The 20,284-nt window shown below is 43.3% G+C and overlaps 1 protein-coding gene across 6 annotated transcripts in view; it reads left to right on the top strand.

The window, feature by feature from the left end:
* The window catches only part of GRIP2 (glutamate receptor interacting protein 2), a 654,787-nt gene that overhangs the window by 423,431 nt on the left and 211,072 nt on the right, over positions 1–20,284 (top strand). The gene's annotated exons all lie outside the window — the stretch shown is intronic.

Raw genomic sequence — 20,284 nt, 5'->3', positions numbered from 1 at the left:
TTCTGTGGGCCTTACTTTTATTGAAGAACCAGTAAACTTTGTCAAACTGGTTATTCTGGCCACAAACTAAGCATACCTTCCGTCATGGCCTGTCTCAATAAGCAGAGTTCACACAGTTTCCACAACTTATGCTGCTTCTATCAACCGACAGCTTCTTCACTGCCCCATTCACTTCTGGCACTGAATCTGCAAGTTCAGATTCCCTTCATGTGGCAGCAGAGGTGCTTCAATGTTCTAAGCTCGAGCATCGGACAGTTCGTATGATCGCCCTACTGCAGGTGTTGCTGGCAATGGCACCTTGTCGTGCCCCAAGATGTCTCTTCTGAACTGGTTTGAGTGACATCCTTAGATGATTTGTGCACTGATTTCTTATTATGTATTTATGAAACCACATGTGCTGTCCGGATCCTGTGGACTGGGATTCATATTTCAGTTCTTTCTATTGGAATTGGCTTGTGAACTAAATTGTGCCTTGAGGACAGCATCATAGCTGTTGGTTGGCCAAACCAACGTCTGCCAGGGTTTGAAACCTCTTGTGAACTTCATCACCAGCAAAGGTGTAAAGGGAGCGCCTGATTAGCAGTGGGGTCAGTTTCCTTTATCGCTGCAAGGTAGTTCTTAAATCCTGCAACCCTGCCCTTCCGTTGTGCGGCAAGAGCCACCATGTCAAACAGTTGCAACAGAGTAGCCATGGTAGATATCGAGGTTACTGGAGGTTAGTTTGTCTTGCCAGCACCTGCCATTGGTCTTTGGCATGCATGCTGCAACACTGATGGCAAGTGTCCTCTAACAGGGATGGGTATGAGTCTTTGGAAAAACATGAAGCGCAGTGTCACTTACTGCCAACAGGTGGCAAAGTGTGAGATTCCAGAACTTCAGCAGCATCACGTGGCCTGTGAAAGTCTCTGCACATTTCACTGTGTAGTACCGTTTTCACCCAGGTGGAGGCGCATGCATGTGAGACTCTCAAATACAAACACCTGGACAGTTCTTACTGTGGGAAGGCATCCGTCTGGACCACAGAGCCACCTGCACTACAAGTGAGTCCGTCAATGTCTTAGATCTAAGGTCAAGGTCTGAAGAGCATGGGAGGAGATAGTCTAGTATCGATTGGCCACAGGTCTTCAGGACCCTGAAGTGGCAGGTCGCACTTTTGCTGTCATCAGCACAGGTCCATCGGTCCTGGCTTAAATGAAGGTTTGTTTCGAGCACATATAGCGTGCCTCCTCACCAAGTTGTGTAAGGTGGTGTGCTGGCAAGGAAACCATGGACACCCTTGGTGGTGGTTCAAACATCTGCCGTGTAGAAGCAATAGCCCTGCGTCCTGGAAACAACGTTATTTATTCCTTATGCTCAGGCACCACGTAGTGAAACCACTGCTGGGTAGTGTGTATGGGCCAGCTTGTCGTGCCCCTGCCGATTAGCTGAACAATGGACACAACAGTTGAGTGTATGGAATTAGAGAATGCACATTGGGGTATTCCTGAGCCACCTCAATTTCCCATGCAGTTAAGTCAAGAAATTTTGTCCAATGCATACAACATAAACTTTCGATTATTAAGTGTTGTTTTTCCAGCACAAACCAAGTCCTTGTGGCCACCACCTACAAACACTCATACAAATCAAGCACTGTAGGTTAAGTGGAACCCCAATAGCATTTGCAGTTTGAAACAGATAGGTGGCTCAAACTTTCAGCAAAGTCACTGTTTGAAAGTTGTTGAGGGTATTTGTGGGAGGCTGCCTGTTAGTTTTGATGTGGGAAGAGATTTCTCTTGCCCGATTGTTTAATAAAGAAGTAAGTGTTAAGAAGAGGAAGAGAAATAGGCAGTTATGAAAACTAACAAAGTGCTCTGCAGATGTGCCAACATAACAAAGCTTGAGCTTTAAAGGCCAGCTCACGTAAGACAGTGTGTGCTGCAAAGAAGTTAAACTTGGAGTCTGAAATGACCGTAGTCCTTGCAATTTGCTATAATGAGTATTTGGGTGGTTTGTGAAAATGAGGATGGTCTACCGAACACCTTACATTGTGGTACAGTAGTAATTGCTTGAGGATGGCCTGGAGAAGACCTGGTGGGGCACTATCAAGTATCTTTGAGGAAGATGCTAAATTCTTGGCTGCCCATATAAACATATTACTCACTTAATACCTGTTGATGGGCTAGGGATATATATATTCATTAACTTGCAACTGGTAGAAATCCAAGAGGGATGCTTATGGCACATCTGAAGAGTGAGATTATTAAAACTTGCTGAGCAGTGTTGAAAATACTATATGAACCAGCCAGTTCTTCTCCCCCTTCGTCAGTGTCAGGTCCCCATACTGTCCAGCAATGGGAAAAAATTATGATTCGATCCCAGTTTGGTAATGGATCCATCTTCCTCTACCCCTACTCTGCCAGGAAATCTTACTGAGGATATTCCAACTTTTACCAATTGGATTCCTCAATCCGTTAATAAATTAGCCCTAGTAATTTCTTCCAAGAAAAAACCGAAGTCTCAACCTTCAGCCCCATGGTACGCGCAGACCCTAGCAGAACTAAATCTTAGCTGCAAACAATGTGAACGAAAATGATGGAGAGCCTTCTATGCTGAAGATTTATTCAAATTTAGAAAGGCCTTGAAAATGTAATGGTCAGATTAAGATAGCAAAAAGGATTTATTTCTCCGCCCAGCCAAAACCTTATTTTGAATCTTGCCAAATCATTTCTACAACCAAAAGCAATGATTAGGGAGATTTCCCTCTTCCACATTTAATGTAATAAAATATCTTCTTTTTTGACGAAAAAAATGGGCTATTCAACAGGAGTTTAGAATAAACACTCCTCTCAAGCAGCCTATGACAGGGAGCACGTCCCCGATACGAGCATCATTGACAAACTTTCAAAGAATCGCACTATCAGTCAGGTCAGGCTATTTTAGCCTGCAAGTCGAGACCCCCGCATGAACCATGCCCCCCTTGCATTCTCCATAAAGTTGTTGATTGTATAAACCCAGTAATTAATGAACTTTTGAACACTTCATTGGCCTCTGCGTACATTCCGAAAGATTAGAAATTAGCAGTAGTTAGACCGCTACAGAATTATTTTTTACGGATCCCACTATCCTCTTTAATCTTCACCCAATCTCATTAAACCCGGTTTTAAGCAAAATCATTGAAAAAATGGTTAATGAACAACTAACCAAGTTTCCGGAGAATGGTTAATATCTTAAATCCTAAGCAGTCTGGTTTCCATCCAAGACACTCCACAGACTCAGCGCTGATGGAAGCAGCAGGTACATTAAAATTCATGTTGGATGCAGGAATAAATGCAGTACTGATTTTATTTGATCTTCCGGTGGTGTTTGATGCCATCTCCCATGACATCCTGCTGGAAAATGTGAAGGACTGCAGCATCTCCCAACTCGCACTGTCTTGGATTAAATCCTTCCTCTCAGGATGCAGTCAAATAGTTATGTTAGCAACCCTTTTCTCCCTTGCAAAAACTATCACTTCATGGGTTCCTCAGGGATCTTCTCTTAGCCTGTTGATATTTAAGATTTACATGGCCTTTATACTTTTGGTATTGCTGTCACATCATAAGCCGATGACACTCAGTTGATCAGCTCTGAGATAGATAAACTTAAAAAACTGTTTGACTGAAGTCCTTCGGTGGATGCAACCAAATCCCATTAAGTGTAATACCGACAAAATGGAGATTGTTACTCTGGAAGTCAAACTTTTTTGATCCACCACTATGGTGCCCCAATTCCACCCCCCCCACCACTTACGATCGAGGTCGTAAAAACCTCTGAGTTAAGTTTGATGCCGCTCTGTCTTTCCTCCAACAAGCAATTGCCATGGCAAGAATGTGTTTTAGTCTTCTAAAATAATTGAAAAAGTTTTTGGAGTATCTCCCACTAGCAGCCAGAAAAACAGTAGCCTTTGCATTGATAACATCCAGTTTGGAGTACTGTAATAGTTTGTATGCTTGGTCATCCAAACAAGCTGTTCATAAACTACAGGTAGTAAGTACAACACGCTGCGGCCGCACGAGTGCTGACACTCCCTCGACGCACCTCTGCACCAAAAGCCCTTAAAGTTCTACATTGGTTACCAGTGCATTTAAGGATTCTTTTCAACATTTTGTTATTCCCCTTTAAAGGTTATCGAGTCCTGGGCCAAATATCTAATCTCTAGAATCACTCACTGCACAACTTTACGAACACTCAGGTCCGCACAAGACAATTTGCTTAAACTTCCTACAATTAGTCTTAACAAGAGGAGGAAAATCATTTACATTTCTGGGTACAAAGTCTTGGAATCATCTTCCTAGTCACTTGTGATTCATTGAATCGGAAACCAACTCTAGACGACAGCTCAAGACGTGGCTTTTTGGCATTTCTGATGCACTGTATTATTCTCTCATCCTTTGATGCTCAACTTTCTCAGGCCACCTTGCTTTACTCATCCTTGTTCACTGCCGCTTAGCGCCAGGATGATCCTTCGGGAGTAATAGTTCCTTTGGGAGTGATAGTGCGCTCTATAAGCACAACATTCGTGCATTCATAAGGATTATAAGGAGGCAGTGAGCCATGATAATATTTATTTTTTTATTTCATTCTTTTATGGGCCATACCTAGTAGCATCTTTACAATAAAAATAAAATAAAAAAATCTCCATCTTAACCCATAATCATGTACATCATTGAATCCCAAGGTTTCCACAGTCACTGACTCCTTGTAAACTTTGTGCAGGACAGATAATGTGAACAAACCGAGGTCAGTGTTATATGAAGACTTTCAGGGGCTCTGCCCTAAGCGTCTCTGTCCACTTGTGTCTGTCATTATGCCACATTTTCAGAATTTAACTGCTCTTGTAAAATGTACCAATAAAACTGTTTCATGATTAAAGCACTTTATTAGATATGATGGGAAACCAGCCAGGGACTGGTGATGGTGAAAGAGGCCTTTCCTCCATGTGCTGATTAAACTGCTGTCTCCCACTGTCCTCAATTAATTTCTTCATGCCATGTGGTACCCACCATCTGCCTCCTTCCTGGCGGTTATTATGGGCTTCTGGGAGCATGACCTCACTTGGCCACCGAGCCCAGTATTCTATTGGACCTTGTCTGCGGCATCTTCCCAGAATCCTGTTCCTCCTCTCTAGGTTCAGATGCATCAATGACAAATATACCTTGATCAGTTTTGGAGCGAAAGGTGAGAAAGTGAACTTTGGTAAACATTTATTCAGCAGTATTTTTGAACCAGGATGCCTGATCCCGCGCTCACTGAACCCCTATTCAGTAAGTACCAACTGGGACAAGTCCTTGTGCTGTGAGGGCATAGGTCCTGTAAGCCCTACTTACGATGCCACCTGTAGGGCATGCTTTAGATATTGGCGGACGGGTTACTCCGTCACTATGGTGATTTATATCCCGTCCAAAGAAATCTAAATCCCATTGTATCCTATGGGATTTCGGTCACTGTTGTGATGGAGTAACCTGTCCGCCAATATCTAAATCGGGCCTTTAGTGTGCTCAAAAAGCGAAAGACATTACATTACAGGAAGGACTGGGTGGTGGAAACTGGTCGTGTCCATAGAAGGAAGTGGTCACGTATGTTCCACAAGCTAATGAAGTAGTATTGTGTTGGTTTTACAGAAGTTCCCAGCAGTGGCAGACTGATGGATGGCATCACAGCCAGGGAGAGCCTTGCCTTATCTAGAGGCATTTATTTTCCAGGAGATAAGACACATCTCTCTGGGAACCAGCGGCCGGGTGCGATAGCACTAGGGTTGCTCCAACCACCAGTGACTAAACTCCATGGGTCCTTAGTCCCTTGTAGTCTCTGCAGCTGAGGATGGAGAAGTGTCAGAACCTGGTACCCCAATATATTCAGAAAGTCAGTAAATGGGTGATGCCTGGCAGATCACTCCTATGAGGCTACAGGCTTGGGTGCGTAAAGCTGGCTGGTGCTCCGTTACTTAAGGCGTGTGGAGGCCTCGTCCGACTTAACGCACTGCTAGAAATCTGCCATATGTTTTGGCCACGCAGCATAGACTCATTGACCCCCTAGGGGTGTCCTACTAACTGGCTCATCAGACTTCTTTTCTGTTTCCCCTACCTGCCTTTTCGTTAGTAACTAGGGAGGCTGAGAGAACATCCTCTGCCTACAGTGGAAGCCAATCCAGAGAAGTAGAACATCGCCTAGAGCCTCAGTGATGTCTGGGGCCTGAGGAGTTCTGGTCAGTGAGGGAAATGCATGTGAACTCTGATATGGATCAGATTTCTGTGACCCAGCTAAGCAAGGCTGTATTAATTTATATGAAAATAAATTGATTTCTTTGTAACCAACAAGAAAATTCAGGGACATGGCTACCAGTGGGGCAGCTGGTGCAGTAGCACCGGGGCCCGGGGGTGTGAGGTGCACAGCCATGTCTGGAGTAGAAGGGCTGCAGCCAAGGAGGTATCCTGGAACTGTACCAAACTTGTTTATCCGCTTCCGGAGCTTGGATTACTTTCTGCTGTAAGTATCTTTGGGGGAGCGGTGGGAACTGAGGGGTTTGGTTTCTGCCGTTCTCTGATGGGCAAACCTTCGTCAATTATCACAACAGTTCTTAATGAGAGTTCTACATGTGCTTTTGTAATCACTCAGGACCCCGTGATGGTGTAAGGTGGCCAGTGCTTAATTTGTAAATGAGTTCCGGTGTCCAAAGCTCTGCTCAGATCCCACTGCCAGCCCTATTAAATGTCAGTGGGCTGAATACCAAAACTATGAAGCTTTTAATCTACTACCAGTTACTCCATCCACCTTTTTCTCACTTCCGTAGGTTTCTGCTTACTCCCTTTGTGATGTGTTTTTGACTTTCTCGTCCTCAGTCTTTCCGCTTTGTGTTTTTCCTTTTCTTGCTCGCGTAAATGTTTGTTGCAGAAAAATAAGTATGGGTACCCAGCGGTGGCTCCTCTGCTCTAGCGGAGGAGCATTGCACCCCCCCAGTAGCAGCTGCAAACCTTTAAAAATAAAACAATAATAAACGTTGTTATCGTTTGAATTTTAAAGGGGCCGGCCATGAGTGGTGACAGGGACATGGAGGGGGAGTGCTGTGCACGCCCCTCAGTGGGCATGTGTTTGGCCGGCCGTCTCGGGTCGGCCAAACACACAGGCTCACTGAGCTCTCTCCAACCTGGCACTGTTGCCGGGTTGGAGACAGCAGGCCCAGGCTCCCAGTCTGCCTGGGAGCGGAAAGCCAGGGTGCTACAGCCAATCTTAATGCTGCTTTCATGCTGCCAGCAGCATGAGAGCAGCATTCGGATTGGCCACAGGGCAGGCTGAGAATCTGTTCCTGCAAGTGGAGCCAGAAGAGCGGCGCAGCCGGTGGGGAGTCAGGCAAGGGTTTTTTTTTTGTTGGTTTTTTTTGTTTTTTTAATTTAATGTTTTCCTTTGTTTTGTTCCTACCCCTCGCACCTCCTGCCCCTTTACCGCACCCCGAACCATGACTGCTGGTCCCCAAAAATAAGTGCTGGTGGCCCCACCCAGCAACCACCACTCAACTTAAGTACAGAAGCGGCAAACAGCAGGCCTTCTGCACTTTGATAGCCAATGATTACAGGATGCCAGAGCTGCACTCGCAGAGTGTTAAAATTGTGCAACCACCTTGCCGTCTGTGCCCAATAGTAAAGGATGGTCAGTTGATGATCCCGGTCCTGATGCGAGAGTGATGCTGCACGCAAACTGGGTAGATTGAGGGCAGAGCAGGTAGCAGTCAGGCATCAAGTGTACCAACTCTTTCAGCTGCTGCTGAGGAATTCCCATGCAGCAATTTTTGTTGTAATACATGCATTCATTTTAAATCCTAGTTGGTGAACTAACAGACATGTTTATTTTTGGCCTTACAATAGAAGGGAGCATGCATGGCTGCTCAGTGTCTCAATTGAGATGTATTGCTAAGAAAAACCTCCTGTTACAAAAATAACAGGCATTATCCTCATCAGATTACCAGTGGGATCCCAAGGCCAGTGAAATCTCCAGTTCTAAGCACTAGTGCTCTCAGAAGAAACCAGAACATGCAGCATCTTGCCCAAGTTGGGGACCACATCTCCTGATCCTACAAGTAGTCTTCCACCTCTGCTTTCACAAACATATCATGAACCTTCCCATTGAAACCTTCGCCTATTACTCATTTTAACATGAGATTAATACCCTGCTGTACACTATTACACATTTAAAATGAGCACACGCTGCTTCTCAAACAAGCGTTTGCAATGCAATAGGTCTCGCATATTTCAAACAAATTGTCATCTTTTGACAACAGCGCCCACGAGCAAAAATAAAAACTTGAGTGGAAACTGAGAAAAGACGACTTAACATAATAAAATAAAGTTATCTTTGAAGGCTCATGCACCCGCAGGCTCGACCCTAAAAATGCGTGGAGTCCCACTTGTGTGTCCGAAGAGCGGTCATGCAGTAGTCCGGCTCTATAAGGGCAGTCAAAAGTGAGACTCTGTTCTAGGCTATAGGGATAGCCCGTGTGCATGGATTACGCTCCATTTGACTCTATAAGACCAGTCAAGCTGGAGAAGGGAGACTCAATTTTAATTTATAAGACCAGTCAGGGTGCACAGTGAAGTTCTGGTTGAAATTATAAGGCCAGTCGGATTGCCGTGGTGAGACTCCATTATAGACTATAAGGCTAGCCAGTGTGTATGACTGCGGCTCCATTTGATTCTGTAAAGTTCTAAGGGTGCAGGGGTGTGTGGCTATCTGAATGTATAAGACCAGCCAGGATGCAAGAATGAGGCTCAAATTGAATTCATATGGCCAGTCAAAGCACAGAATTGAGACTCCATGAAACCAGTACTTAATTTGAACCAGTGTTCAGCACCAGCACTTATTTTTCAACACAGGCACTTATGACAGTCTGCCACATGATAGCGCTGTTTGTCTAGTTTAGAGATAAGCCACAACAACAGTTGTTTATTAACTCAATATAGATTAAAAATTACTAATACCTGCTGCTGGAGACAATCTATAGCTTTGGAGGCCTGGAATAGTCTGAATTGTCAGACTTGTAGGAGTGTGATGCTAGTAGTTGTTTTGTTACTGCCTTTGGCCCCACTGGCAGGGGCAATGGGTGGTGCAAGCCGCAGTGATCTCCTGGGGAGGGCCCTGCCACTTATTGTATTACAAATTAAGCACTGCTTGAGGATATAGGACAGCAAGGGTGCAATAGTGAGGCTCTATTTGAGTGTACAAGGCAGGAAGGTGCAATAGTAAGACTGAGTGTATAAGGGTGCAATGGTGAGACTCTCTTTGAGCATATCAGAGCAAGGTTCAATAGTACGTGAGTTTATTAGGCAGTAAGGGTGCAATGGTGAGACTATTTGAGCATATAAAAGTAAGGTGCAATAGTGAGACTCTATGGGAGTGTATAAGGCAGTAAGTTGTAATAGTCAGGCTCTATTTGAGTGTATAAGGCAGTAAGGTGTAATAGTGAGGCTTTGTATAAGACGGTAAGGTGCAATAGTGAGGCTCGATTTGAGTGTTTAAGGCAGTAAGGGTACAATAGTGAGGCCCTGAGTGTGTAAGGGTGCAATAGTGAGACTCTCTTGGAGCATATAAGAGTAAAGTGCAATAGTGAGACTTTATTTGAGCATATAAGAGTGTAAGGTGCAATAGTTGGACTGAGTGTATAAGGCAGTAAGGTGCAATAGTGAGACTGTATTTGAGTGTATAAGGCAGTAAGGGTGCAATAGTGAGACTCTGTTTGAGTGTATAAGGCAGTAAGGGTGCAATAGTGGGACCGAGTGTATAAGGCAGTTAGGTGCAATAGTGAGACCCTATTTGAGTGTATAAGGCTATAAGGATGGAATAGTGAGACTGAGTGTATGAGGTAGTAAGGTGCAATAGTGATACTCTATTTGAGTGTATAAGGCAGTAAGGTGCAATAGTAAGGCTGAGTGTATGGGGCACTAAGGGGGTAATAGTGAGGCTCTGAGTGTATAAGGCAATAAGGGGGCAATAGTGAGACTGAGTGTATAAGGCAGTAAGGGGGCAATAGTGAGACTATTTGAGCATATAAGAGTAAGGTGCAATAGTGAGCCTCTATTTGAGTGTATAAGGCAGTAAGGGGGCAATAGTGAGGCTCTGGGTGTATAAGGCAGTAAGGTGCACTAGTAAGAGTGTACAAGGCAGTAAGGTGCAATAGTGAGGCTCTGGGTGTATAAGGCAGTAAGGTGCACTAGTAAGAGTGTACAAGGCAGTAAGGTGCAATAGTGAGGCTCTGGGTGTATAAGGCAGTAAGGTGCACTAGTAAGAGTGTACAAGGCAGTAAGGTGCAATAGTGAGGCTCTGAGTGTATAAGGCAGTAAGGTGCACTAGTAAGAGTGTACAAGGCAGTAAGGTGCAATAGTGAGGCTCTGAGTGTATAAGGCAGTAAGGTGCACTAGTAAGAGTGTACAAGGCAGTAAGGTGCAATAGTGAGGCTCTGGGTGTATAAGGCAGTAAGGTGCAATAGTGAGGCTCTGAGTGTATAAGGCAGTAAGGTGCACTAGTAAGAGTGTACAAGGCAGTAAGGTGCAATAGTGAGGCTCTGAGTGTATTAGACAGTAAGGCGTACTAGTGAGATTGAGTGTATAAGGCAGTAAGGAGGCAATAGTGATGCTCTATTTGAGTGCATAAGGAAAGTCAGGGAACAGGGATGAAACACCACTGAATCTTAATGCAGCCATTTGAGAAAGGAGACGTCAAGAGTGAGTGGAGATATTCCCTCACCTATTCAGTACGTTAATTCAGAAAGTTTTATTAATTTTATGATCATGGTCGTTCTGGTGAGATTGGGGGCAATTGTAATACTTTCCAGGAGCGTTGCATCGTTTACGTTAGAATGCATCTGGTTTAGGTAAGACCAGAAGACATACGTTAATTACAGGTCCAAGACTCCAACGATGTATTCCCAAACTCTGTATAAAAGTAGTGTTATGCTTTACGTACATGCAGAGGTGAGTTTCCCATCACAATTAGAACGATTGTTCCGCAACGGAGAAGGTAATACGAGTTCTGGTAGACACTGACACTCCGAACCCAATAATCTTTCTGAGTTCACATTGTTGCATTGGTTTGTTTTGGGGTCCAGTTTTGACAGCAGATTATAAGCCAGCACCAGTTGCCATTTGAGAGGTGCGAATATGCCCTAGAAGCATTTAATTCCAACTCCCATGTGATGGGGTGGTGAGGGTTAGCTGGTGAACTGATCCCCCAGGTGTTAACTTCAAGGGTAAAATGAGTTTGTCCCCTGGTATGAAAGTGGGTTCCTATAGCCACACTTAATTCTCAAGTCAATCCATGGTTTGCTGAGGAGTTGGCTGAGGTCCATTAGCTCTCATGCTTATGCATAAGGTACCTCAGCAGGTAAATGCACCTTCCACAGATATCAATATATACTTTGGAGATCACATAACTCTGTATCTGATGGAAGCTTGCATTAGTGCTCAGTAAAGCCTCTGTTGGGGACAGGGTGGTCTACGAGATGTACTGTCTGTCAAGGATACTTGTAGCCCGGCTACACATACCTTAATGCATTGTCTTCAAAGTTTTCAATGCTGCGCCCTCAGTAAAAAAAAAAAAAAAATTACTGGATCCCCAGTCTGAATTTTTCACAATTATTCCATTGAATTAGCAAGTGTAGACATAATTAAACATTGCAGTTAAGTTCTGTTACTGTTTTCAAAATGCAATAATACATGACACAAAGGTACTATTCTGGTCAGGCAGGCCTTACTAACGTGTAAAAGTATTCACAGAGTAGTTATTTGAAATAGGGGTGGGGTTTTGAAGGCTCTTTGGAGTCCCTCCCCTTTTGACACACACTCCCCGCTTGGATATAAATGACAAAATAGGTTAGTGATGGCCCATTACGGAGCTGTTTACTTCTGCTCATTTTTTCAGCTTAAAACAAAGCCCTTTTTTCAGCATAATGCCTCTTCTGGCCAGAGCTTGACGCCCTGCCGGGATCACTCGATGTCCGTCCCTCGGTTTGAAGACCCCTGCCCTAATGTGTTCACCCATGTTCTGCCACCACCGGTGTTTGCAGAGAGCTTGACTGCTACTTCGAATGTGAAACCTGCTCCATGAATGAGGGGGGCTCCCACTTCTGACACCTGTGGTGTCTTCAGACTCCATCATCGTGAACACGGTTTCCCGCCCTGAACGTTTCACCTACAAATCATCGCTATCAGGTGTGTTGGTGTCATTCATTCACTAGAAGAAAATCAAGACTGCAATAACCACAAAGTGGGATGTTGTTACACGAGATCCCAGTTCTGCCATGGAGTGATGATGGGCCTCCTTGCATCCCAGAGGAACATGTCTGAAGCGTGCACTGAGCTCTGCTTACACTGCACTTGTTTATGTGCATTAAAGATGCCCATAATGTGCCTCTTGTTTGTGTATTGGAAAGATACCACAACTGCAGCCTGTGCTCTTTGTTGTGTGAAGTCTGTAGTGCTAATGATTTGTGCACCATGTGTATCTCTCTGTTGGTTACTAAGACGTAGACACCACATCATGGGTGTCAGGTATTGTACACCCGTGGAGGACTCCAATATCCATGTGAGTAGTAAAAACACCTGGTTACTCCTGCTCACACACATCTGACAAAGCCTTTGATGTGGATCCTTGCACCCCATGCAGTGCTTCGAGGCAGACAGACTTCACCCCCCCCGCCCCATTCAAAATGTGAGGACAATTTGTGATTGTGAAACGTTCACATTGCCCTTCACAGAGCCTAGTAGTTCACCTGGCGGTACTTTTGTTTTCCTAATTATAAATGCAAATTTACAAGTACCAGAATGTACTAAAAAATCTGAGCTGCGTTAACCTCTCACTCTTGGTGGGTGACAACACGGAAGGTCATTTAATAATGGTGCATGCTCACATAATGATGTGCAGGCACAGTCAGGCAGTATCTGCCCTTGTCAGGGCAGGAGGAAATGAAAGCACTCTTGGAAAAAGAGCAGAATACTTTAGCAAAATTATTAGATTAACATACAACGGAGTGATTGATATTTGACAGCAAAATGATTAGTTTTCAGAAAATGGCAATGCAATGTGATCTAAGGGTCAAAATATTTTTCTCTTCGAGTAATCAGTTAGCCAGGCCTATCCATATGGCTGTCTGAATTGGTTGCACAAGTGAAGCCTTTCAATGACTTTATCAGAATGTATTGAACATGGCGACACTCCCTTAGTGCATTTCTAATTCCTTCATTTAAAATCGATATGGCCCTTGCTAGTCTGCAGCCGAATTTTAATTACTTAAAATAAAACTGAACATTCAATGCATTCACATGAGTAAAAGCAGCATTTCTAAAATCACGTGGAAGCTTTTGGTCAGAAATATAATATTAGATGACTCACATTTGGAGTTTGGTTCTGGTTTTTGGTACTTTTAACTTGAATAGTAAAACAAAAAAAACTTTGTGACTGCTTGCGTCATTTTGTAGGTGCATGCATCAGGCATGTGCATGCCTGAAAAATAGTGCAGTTGTTTTTTGTTTTTAGCTACTGTTCTGAATCTGATCCAAAACTAAAAACAAGCATTTGCAATGTAACGGGTCTCGCATTCGCTCGAGTTAGAGCTATTAGCATTGTAAACTCCTAGCCGGACTTCTCTTCTCATACAAATTACATGAAAAAAAAAACACAGCGTGATCTCACTATGTCAAATGCAGCGCGATCACAATGGAAATGAAAACAGGAAAACCGAGCGCGATTGTGCTATGTATACCCCAGTGCAATCGCGCTACGTGGAAAATAAAAAGATGTAGTCCAGAAACCATGCTGAAAACATCGAGCCGCGAATGGTTTCAGTAGTTTACCCGGTGATGTGTAGGTGGGCTAAACACCAGAAAAGGCATGATGTGTGCATGCCTTTCACAAATGAAAGCAAGCGGATTTTAAAAGACAAGCCCACGAACCAATGAAAATGACTGACGTGACATGGGCGTGGTTAGAAGCCCAAAGAGAGATTACAACATGGGACGGAGTGCTTTGCACTTGCCCATAACAACGCGCACATTTTTATTTATTTTTTATGTAAAGTGGTAGGAGAAAAACAGAAGCAACAGAGGCCAAGCAATGGGGCGGGGGATTGGAAGCAACTCAGGTGGAGGGCATTGGGTGGGCATTGGAAGAGCACGTGGGAGGGTGGAGAACATGGAGGCAACTCGGAGAGCGCTTTCAGCACAGAAGCAACAAGGGGAGGGCGGGAGATGCACATTCAACATTGTGTAGGACAGGGGAAACAGAAGTGAGGGCCGAATTGGCATGAAGAAGCCCACTTTGAGCACAGCAAGGGACAGAACTGTGAGAAGTAAACAACGACAAGCACCATGAGGAAAAGAGAAGAACATGAGGGAGAAGGTTCAAACAAATGCACTCTCTGTGAGAGCTTACACAAAAAGAAAAAAGCAGTTCCTAACATTGAGCACAAATACTAGGCAAAAAAAACATATAGTGTGAGGATTTGGATGTAATACATACAGTGGTGGTTCCTCCGTAGGGATTGTGGGGGGCGTTGATCCCTGACCTGCATTACAGCAAGACAGTGGGATGACCTGACACTGTGTTTCCTGAACTGCGCATGTCAGATTGGCTGGTGTTTTCATTGTGGCCTGTCTGACATGCGCAGTTCAGGCTTCTGCAATCAACAGCCGAAAGGCAGCTGAGGAACAGAGGCACAGTCCCATAGGTGACCGATGGAGTGCTGTTTGCCTGTTCCAGCCAATCCTAGCACTCCTCTTATGCTGCTTAGCATTGTAAGCAGCAAGAGAGTGGTGCTTTGCCTGGCTCTGATGTATTGTGCAGCAAGCAGCGCGAGCAAAAGGAACTTCAGGTGTGCATTTACTGCAGAATATCGTCCTGAGAAGGTAAGTTTATTTTTATATTTAAAGCCATTTTTATGCCCCCCACCACTTTGAAAATGTAGCAGCTGCCACTGATTATGTGGTATGGCTCTGCATCTTACAGTGTAATACTCGTAAAAACTGTTTTGGGTCCAGTCAGGCTCCTTTGTAAAACCTTAAGCTCAACCCTGGGTAGCTATGGCTTCGAGCAGCAAGGCTTAAACAAAGGAACTAGTGTCAAGCATTTAACAGCAATAAACAGCTAAATAAAGCCACACAACATAAAAGAAATCCGACACCAATTTGCAAAAGTAGATTATATTTTTATGACTTTTTAGAGTCTAAGATTTGCAAAATCCACTAGAGGTTTCAGGAGATGCAGATTGTTAAAGAAAACTTAAATCTCCATTTAACCGCAAGCAAGCATTGGTAATTGTAAACTTTTGAGGTGTTTAAGAGTTGAGTTTGACAACTCCGGCCCGATGTGGGTGTCCATAACATACAGGAGGAAGGTGTGGGAGGACATAAGGGGTATTTGACTCCTACCTGGCCACCAATATTTTTTTTCCAGTCCACTTCCAGGAGTTGGAAGATGCTCAAGGATACTCTGGGTGCTATGCAGTCAACTGGGGTGCCTTTGTGGTTATCCCTTGGCCTACTGGTCAGGTATGTTGACTTTGGCCAGTGAGGTCAGGGTCCCTTGAAGTCCTCTTTGGGATGGTAGAAGGCCAGCTTCTGCTGGGCTCCTGGGCTCTGTCCACAATGGTCCCAGCGATATCCTTTGGTGGAGGCTGGTGTTCCTCTTTGGTGACCAGTCTGGACTCAGATGACACTCCTTGGTTTGGCTGATTTAGGGGCAACCTTTGGCCATCGAGGAGTCGAAGTCAGCAGTGATTCTTATGAAGTGGCTCTGACTTGCTACATTCAGCTATTTCAGCTTTGTTAACCCTGGAGCTGGTTCCAGGGAGTCAGCTGACTAAACCTTGGAGTCACTTCTTTGGTCTGGGGCTTGGAAACACCTGTTTGAAAGGCGCAGTCCTCTCTTCTCTAGCCCAAGGTGTGGCAGTTGCAGTCCAGCAGACGGTGCAGCCTCTTTGCCAAGGCCAGGGGCCAGCAAGGGAGTTCTTCTTTGATCCTCCTTCTATTTCTGGCATGATCTGAGGTTCAGGATGCTAGGGTTGCCATATTTAATCTTACGAATTGCCCTGTGTAAATGGATGCAGTCACTAGCCAATGCACTATCTGGTTCCCTGCCACTTGGTGGTGACTTTATGGTTATGTGTAGCATCTAGCAATCCCAGAGTGCACTGTTCTGCCCGCTCTCAAGATGTATGAACTCTTCCTCGGATATTAGGAGCTCGGTAGTCCACCCTAGAGGTGTGGCTACCTATAAGTAACACACCCACAGGGAACCGTTTTAGGAACTGGTCTCCCCTCTCTGTTCCCACTGTCAGCATGTCTACCTGCTCAAAGGGCAGCCCTTCAAGAGTGTGATTGCCATTTGCTTACCAAAGGTGACTTCAACTTTGAAGCTCACCTATTGGGTTAACAACGTGAGTGGCTTCCTGCGAAATGGAGGTAACACCTCACCCTATAGCAGGCTGCTATTGTTGCTAAGCCTGGTAGTCACTCACTCTATGCCCCACAAAGGCATAAAGCTTTCTGGTGGCCAGTGACTGTAAGAGGCCACTGGACAGAATGGGTCACAAAGTGGGAACTTCCTAAAAGTTGCATTTCCATAATAGTGACATTAAATTTGACTTGGGCATCAAGTCAAGTTTAATGCCACGATTAATTTGATACCTTACAGTACACATCTCAGTAGTCCCCTTCAGACGTTAGCTGGGCTGAGTGGTCAGCCAGTAAGTCTGTGTTCGCCAATGAGGCTACTCACTCTCTGCCTTACATGCCCTGGGTACCATATACTAGGTACTTATAAGTAAGCCAGTCTCAGTCAATTTGGGGCAGCCAATTCGACATACACTTTTGTACGGAGTTAGAGCACTGACACTGACTCTGGTTTGCAGGCCTCAGTGCACTCTGAGTCGTAAAACCAGCCGCATCACATCAAATGGGTGAGAGTGAAAATCAAAAAGAGGCATTTCCTTACACGAAGTAAAAAGGCAGTGCCCCATCTGGAGGACAAACTCAAGGTTGAAAAGCTTAGACATGTAAAAGAAGCATTTAAACGAGTGGCAAGGAAAACCAACCAATTGTAAGCAGGGGGAGGGCTCCAAGCCCCTGTATGTTCATTATAAACCACAATATACCTCGCAACAAGGCAGCACATGGGCTGTCTAGTAGGCATGTCCTAAAAATGAGTGATGTGCTATGACCAAGATGTGTAAGTTATGTTTAAAACAAAAAGGTTAGTTCTTCATTGGCTTCAGCGGTCCAAAATTTAACGTAACTCTGTATAGTAAGCAGATTTTTGTTTTTCCAAACTTTTGTATTGAACCCTGGAAAAAGTCAGTCATGTTAAATTTTCCAGGTTCTCCTAACGTGGTCTAATTATACTTGGTATTGTAATAAAACGTGAATGCCATTAGCCACAATAACCTCATCAGAAATAACAAATGGAAGTCTTGGTTACCAGATGATACCTCTGGCTATCCCTACTTGACCTCCATGTTGTTAGATGTTTTCACTGCAATTTTATATCCAGAACAAAGGCTAATTTACCATGGATGTGACGATTAACACATCGTTTAATTTATGCAGGGAGAAGCCTGCACTGTCAAAACATCCTTGTATATCTAATAGTTCTTTTCATCAATTCAAATGCAATGGCAAATTCTAGGTACATAATTGATGTTCTGCAATGTATGTTAGCAACAATACAATGCTTTTGTCTTGTTTTAATTTACCTTTAGGATAGGATATTTTTACGATGAAAGTGTTTTCCTCTTTTTCTTTATTCATTGCAGTTTTTTTCACTGTGGTCGGCAGTACTATTTTGAAAGCACAACAATTACACATTTTTTTTTTTTAAACAATTGTTGATCTTTACTCCTTCCTACTGAATTTGCAACATCACAAGACGAGTACGTTACTGCCTGTATTATTATGGAATATCAATAAACACAAATTCATTGATTTCAATATTTTCTTAGTCTTAATTTCGCATTTAGTGTGTTACACAGACCAAGTAACTGTGCTTTATTCTAAAGAACTACCTTCAAAGTTGTAGCCCTCTCAGGGATCCATTTTACGTGTTTAGAATGTGATAGCACATTTTTGGTATACAGTTAGGAATCCCCTAACAGCACGCAACTCAAATCCCAACCAAAAACACAATTACATTTTGGACAGGGCACTGGATACCCATCTAAAACAGCACAGATATAACTGATATATTGAGTATCACAGAGCATCATACAATGGAAATTATTAAGATAGAACTTCTAACATGCACTTTACATGTGCCCTAAGTTGGCTGTCATAACACAAAACAGAACTCGCTACCACCAATTGGCTTGTACACACGTTTGTCCAGAAATGGGCATACTTACCACACTAGAAGATGCACAACCGATTCAGCATACCCATCCTTCTCCACTCATAAAACACACAAAAACGAAAAATTCACCCAGAACTCATTAAAGAAAACCCATTCTTCTAAGGTAGGAACAAACCCATTCAAGTCACTGAAAGTGCCATGTTTCCCCAAAAGTATCAGATTGTGTGTTATACAAATGCATAGAGCATAACATATGATAGTATTTCTGGATTTAAGACTCTTTGGGATAATTTGATCGTGTTTGGGTACACATGCTGCCATTTAGAACAGCTGAGGTCTTTGATTTCCTATTTGACTATGTCTGCCAGGACAGTTGTTAGTTGATGGTACGAACGTCTGTGTCTGAGCTCCTACAGTGACATCTGGTACTAGTTGGTAGAACTGAAAATCTTTGTCTAAAAAAAATTGCTAAAACCTCTTTTCAATGTAATTTCGTAATAACTAACGTGCGAGGAAGCTTATTTAGTGTGGCACCATAACCTTTTATACCTCCAATATCTTTGCAAAACTATCTGTTTTAGAATGTAACTTTTCGATATAGTAGCTGGCGATGATAATGTTGGTTGACCCTATTTGATGATGTCCTCAATGTTGTGTATACGCGGTGGTAGTGAATGAGAGGTATGTTCTGGTTGTACACCTTATCATAACTTGCACAGTGTTTTTGTGGCTTGAAAAGTAAAAATAAAGTTGTTCCAACTGAGGTTTCTCTGGGATATGTATATTTTATTATTAATGAGAAATATTGTTTTTTTGTTTTACTAATGTTCACGTGCATGCTTTGATTTATCCGTAGTTACATAAACACACAGATAATTTCACTTCATATGAAAGATTCTATCCTTAAAGTTGACCAAGTCTGGGTGACAGTTTTAGTGATGTGGATAACGATTACAGACCAATGTCATGTATATGTCAACCAGAGTAGTTCCTAATATGGATTTTCTAAGTTACTTCTTCTGGTTTTGTAGTGAAATCTTTAAAACATGTTTCGAAGTCTGCAGATTGTCTGTGAACATACTTGTGGAGATCCTCAGCAATGGTTCCACTGATCACATGAAAATATGATGTGCAGAAATCTGCCTATCACATTTTCAAGTTTTGAATTGTGCCCTTATTGCCTAGTGCTCATGTGTCTGGTGTAAAACTGTTCAGTGGTTTGTGATGTAGCAGAGAGGGAAATTCAACTTGAGATTTTGGATGTATGCCTCCTCCCCCTCCGAAAAGCATTTTCTGGAATTATTTTGCCCCCGTTGTTTGATATGCCAGATTTGTGGCACACTTACCCAGCATGGCAAATATTAAGGGAAAACACAAAAATTCAATTTCCTATGTAAAGTCTGACTCTATCTCAAATACAAAGACACTATTGTACCTCAGTAATAACTTTATTAATGTGTAAAGTCTAGACTAAGTAATTAAGGATAGACCCCATCTTTAGGAGGCTAGCCGGTTCTTCTAATGGGGTGTATCCACACTATAAATTTCACGTCTGCAATATTTTGTTTTTTTAATCCACATTTTTAACAATAGGATTAGCTAAAATACCATCCCCACTGAGCTAATCCTTTACCTAAGTACTTTGCTGTAAAATGGTTTCATACTTTAATTTCCTAGCACCACAGAGATGCCACTTTAACTCTCGAGGACGGGTTTAGGTACAAATCGGCATATCCTTGATTAGTTGCATTCTTTTCTTTGGTATTTCAAGAAGGTGAAAAATTGGAGGACTCCACATCCTAAAGGCAGCCCGATGCCACATGTAGTTCCCCACAAGGTCAATGCTCTCCTCTTCACTCTTTATCCTTCTTTGGTCTGCTAACAAAAAACCTGATTTTACAATTAACCAGCAGGTAGTTGATACACAACTTCCCTTCAGATCATT

This window comes from Pleurodeles waltl, chromosome 9 (genome assembly GCF_031143425.1).
Source record: "Pleurodeles waltl isolate 20211129_DDA chromosome 9, aPleWal1.hap1.20221129, whole genome shotgun sequence".
NCBI classification, from domain to species: domain Eukaryota; kingdom Metazoa; phylum Chordata; class Amphibia; order Caudata; family Salamandridae; genus Pleurodeles; species Pleurodeles waltl.
Note: the sequence above shows the minus strand (reverse complement) of the source record. Positions and strands in the feature narration are given on the sequence as shown.